We start from the raw sequence: 4,512 nt of genomic DNA on the forward strand, positions 1-4,512 counted from the left end.
CATCTCCTCGTTCTCATGTGTGGGATCAAGGGCCATGAGCCAGGGCTTTGGGAGAGCCAGGCGCCATCCCTGGCTCTTCTCTTGGCTCTCTGGGGTCTCTTTGGCACAGCCTTGCCCCTCCATGCCCCATGATGTCCAGCTGCAGGCAGAGCTGGGGCTCCCTGGCCATGCTGTGCACTGCTGGGACCTGCAGCGTGTGGGGGCAGTCACAGTGTGTGGGGACAGCCTCGTGCCACTGTCCCCAGAGTGCCCACTGAGACCAGTCTGCTTGTGGTTATCAGTCTGGGAAACCTCCAGAATGCTTTGGGGTCTCCTGGGGCATCCAGGGCACTGGGGCAAACTGGTTTGTTAAGGAAACCAAGTGGGACAGTGAGCTGCTGGGACCAGCTGAGTGTCAGAGCTGGCTGGGAATGGTTTGGGAGGCTCTGGTTGCTGTTCAGGGATGGGGAACAGGAATTGCAGCCTCTTGGAGATGCCTGGATCCTGAAAGAAAAGGGAGCAGAGTGTGGGGAGATGGGCCCTGGGCTGTGCTGGGAGGGTGTGGAGGTGTCCTGGTGGTGGCCTCATCCGGGCAGAGAGGGTGGCACAGCACTCTGTGCCTTGTGGTGGGCTCCAGTGACAGCTGTGGCGAGGCTGGCAGGGGCAGGGCCACAGAGGGGATGTTGGGGTGATGGGGCTGTGATGTCCTGCTCTGACATGTCTGACCCTCCTCAGGTGGGCTCACCTTGGCTCCTCTGCTCTCCCCCAGCAGGGATGAGACCATCCCAGGGCTGCCTGGGGGAGCAGCCCCTGCTTTGGGTGGGGCTGGGTCTGCTCAGCCCCTCCTGCAGACCGAGCAATTGGGAGTTCTTCTGTCTTATAAATTCAATTCACTTTTCTCTGACCCAAATGTCTTTCCCACCTTGCCAAGGAAGCATCTGATGAGCAGCAATTAGCAAAGCAAGCTGCAGTGCCTCAGGGAACACCCGGCAGATGTCTGGGAGCCCTGCGGGGGCAGGGGCAGGCCCGGGCAGTGCAGGGCAGAGGCACCTCTGGGCAGGCAGCCCTGGCACCTGGGCACCTCTCCACAAGCACAGCCTCTGCAGCCGGGGGGGGATGAGCCTGGAGCAGCTGAGGGGGCTGGAAAGGGGCTCAGCCTGGAGCAAAGGAGGCTCAGGGGGCCCTTGTGGCTCTGCACAGCTCCTGCCAGGAGGGGACAGCCAGGGGGGTCGGGCTGTGCTCCAGGGAACAGGGACAGGAGGAGAGGAAATGGCCTCCAGCTGCCCTAGGGGAGGTTTAGATGGGATATTATGGAAAATTTCTTCGTGGGAACGGTGCTCAGGCACTGGCACAGCTGCCCAGGACAGCGGTGGAGTCACCATCCCTGAGAAGTGTTCAGAAAAGGGGGCTGTGGCACCTGGGGACATGGCTTAGTGGTGGGCTTGGCAGTGCTGGGTTAAGGGTTGGATTCAATGACCTTAGAGGGATTTTCCAACCTTTATTTATCCGTGATTCCAAGCCCCCATGGCTGGCCAGGTTTCTGCCGTGGTTTGATCTCAGCTCACCTTGCCTTGCTGCTGCTCACCAGTGCATCCAGGGAGAAGCTGGACTCAGGCACTGCCTTCCCATCCATCACCAGTGATTCTCTTTTCATTTTCTTTTTGGGCTTCACCTTTTTAATCCAGCTGTCTCCTGCCTTACAAATGTTCTTCCCTCAATTACTTACACCAGGCTGCAGGGCCGGTTCCATCCATCTCTGGCTGAGCTGGCACAGCACAGGAGGGGCCACCCCAGCCACTGTCCCCTCCTTCCCAGCCCCTGCTGATGCCCAGCTGTCCTGCCCCTGGCAGGGGAGGCCTCACTTGAGCTCTCAGCACTGAGCCCATCCCGGGGGGCTCCTGCAGGGGGTGGGAGCAGGCAGCTCCCCCCCTTCTTCCTGGGGATGCAGGGGCACCCTTCCCCTCCCCTGTCCCCCAGTGCTGCTGTGGGGATTCTCTCTACAGGCACACGAGGAATGTGCCTGCCTCTCCCAAAGAGCGAGCTGGAGAGCCGGCAGCTCCTTCCTTTCCTGTGGAGCAGCTCCTGTCCCATCCCATCCCCGGGCACCAGGAGAGGATGGCTCTGGGGGAGGAGCAGAGCCCTGCCATGTGCACTGTGCCTCCAGCCCATGCTCCAGGGAGGGACTTCCAGAGAAGGGATCCCGTGGCTGCTTGGGGCTGAGGTGCACTCGGGGCTGGTCCCCTCATGGAAGGAGGGGCTGTAGCACACATCCCACCCTGCCCCGAGGTGTCCCGCTGAGCACGATGCTGTCCTTCCCACTTGGGATTCCAGCTGCTGCCATTTGGAGCGGTGCTCTGAGTGCTGTGCCCTGTCCTCCAGCCACTCAGGGCTGCTCAGCTGTGGCAGGACCCTCCCAGGTGCCAGGGCATGGCACAGCCATCTCTCCCTCTGCCAAATCCCAGACAAGGGACCAGCCCCGCCATCCCTGCACCAAGACTGCTTCATCCCCTCCTAATGCTCTTATCTTGAAGGCTCCTCTCCGATTAAAGGCCCGGCAGCCAGTTCCCTCCCTGGATTTATTGCAATGCAGTTTTCTTCCCCTAATCTGATCCGGGTGTAAGCTGCTCTTTGGGAAGTGCATGGGGAGGACAGATGTGCCTGTCCCTGCTGCAGCAGCCAGGCTGGCAGAGAGCAGCGGGGAGCTGCCCTGCCCTTCTTGGTGCCATCTCTGGCTCTTCTCAAGCCTTGAACCCCCTTTCTCCTCAAACTGCTGAGAGCAGCTCTGTGGAGCCCCAGGTTGGTTTGGGCCCCTCACAACCAGAAAGACCTTGAGGGGCTGGAGCATTTCCAGAGGAGGGAACAGGGCTGGGGAAGGGGCTGGAGCACCAGGAGCAGCTGAGGGGGCTGGAAAGGGGCTCAGCCTGGAGAAAAGGAGGCTCAGGGGGGCCCTTGTGGCTCTGCACAGCTCCTGACAGGAGGGACAGCCAGGTGCGGTTCAGGCTGTGCTCCAGGGAACAGGGACAGGATGAGAGGAAATGGCCTCAAGCTGTGCCAGGAGAGGTTTAGTTTGGGGATTAGGGAAAATTTCTTCATGGGAAAGGTGCTCAGGCACTGGCACAGCTGCCCAGGGCAGTGGTGGAGTCACTGTCCTTGGAAGTGCTCAAAAGGCGAGTGGCACCTGGGGACAGGGGCTGGTGCTGAGCATGGTGGCAGTGCTGGCTTGATTTGGTGATCCAGCAGCTCCTTCCCACCTTAACAGCTCTGTGCTCTGAGGCAGGGCAGACCCTGGGGTGCACACACAGCTCCCTGGGCTCACGTGTGCGTTGTCCCTCCTCAGCCCGAGGGTCACCGAGCTGCCAGCACGCAGAGCCGGCACATGGGCCACCAGCGTCCCCCCGCCCGCCGCGGATGACGGCAGCGTCCTGCAGCAGCTGTGCCACCCGGGAGAGCCACGCCCAGCCTGTGAGTGCTCGGGGCAGGACTTTGGGGACACGGGGTGGCTCCGGGGGTTCCGTGGGTGAGGGGCACGAGGAGGCTGGGGGCGCTGGGGGTTGTGTCCTCTCGTGGGGTGCTGCTCTCTGCCCAGTGTGGCAGCAGAGGCGCTGCTGGCAGGGCAGGGGCACAGGGCTGTTAAGGGGGCAGGGCTGAGCTGCTGTGAGGTGCTGGCAATGCCCCAGTATGGGGACACATGGTGGCTGGAGGACACTGCTGTGGACACTGCAGGGCACTGTTGCAGGTGTCCCTGGGGCAGGGAGGGCTGTGAGCAATGCCAGAGCCCAGGAACAGTGGAAGCAGAGCCCACAGGGAGCCCCAGCCAGGTGGGGAGCAGCCCCACAGCCAGCCTGGGCTCCCTGGGGCTGCCCTGGCCGTGCTTTGCCCTGGGCTCTGCACCCTCAGCCTGGGATGGGCTTCCCGAGCTCTGGGCTCGCTCTGGGCACGCTGGGCAGGGTGCAGGGGCTCAGCACCATGACTGGCCAGGGAAGGAGGCTCCTGCAGGGAACTTGCCAGCCCAGGGGAAGCCTGTGCTCCCCCTCAGGAAAGGACAGGGCTCTGAGCTTGGGCAGAGCTGCTGGCCACTGGGGAAGGGACGTGTTCTGAAAGCACAAGCAGGGTGAACACACAGGGCAGACCTGCAGAGGAATAAATCCCATGGCTTTCCTGCATCAGGAAAGATTTCCTGGTGTGTTCCAGAAGGTGACACCAGCTCCATCAGCCCAGCCCACCCAAACACTCAAAGAGTCTGGGTTTGGCCTCCCAAGGGGAGAAGATGGGCAGAAAACACAGTGAGCATCCCAAGCATTTCAGGGGATTGTCCTTCAGGGCCTGGCAGCAGCTGTGGGAGCCCAAGGGCTGGGAGTGCTGCAGGGGCTGCTGTGGGATCCCTGTCCTGCTGTGGGATCCCTGTCCTGCTGTGGGATCCCTGTCCTGCTGTGGCTGCCCTGTCCTGCTGTGGGATCCCTGTCCTGCTGTGGGATCCCTGTCCTGCTGTGGCTGGCCTGTCCTGCTGTGGCAGCCCTGTCCGCTCGTGCGGTC

The 4,512-nt window shown here is 62.1% G+C and overlaps 1 protein-coding gene across 1 annotated transcript in view; it reads left to right on the forward strand.

Moving 5' to 3' along the window:
• The first annotated feature begins 3,367 nt into the window (after positions 1 to 3,367).
• DLGAP4 (DLG associated protein 4) overlaps positions 3,368 to 4,512 on the forward strand; it is a 134,620-nt gene continuing 133,475 nt past the window's right edge. Inside the window, exon 1 of the mRNA XM_031063105.1 lies at positions 3,368 to 3,441. The gene's annotated coding sequence lies outside the window, so the exon portion shown is untranslated. The remainder of the gene's footprint in view (positions 3,442 to 4,512) is intronic.

This window comes from Geospiza fortis, unplaced genomic scaffold, assembly GCF_000277835.1.
Source record: "Geospiza fortis unplaced genomic scaffold, GeoFor_1.0 scaffold657, whole genome shotgun sequence".
In the NCBI taxonomy this organism is placed as follows: Eukaryota; Metazoa; Chordata; class Aves; order Passeriformes; family Thraupidae; genus Geospiza; species Geospiza fortis.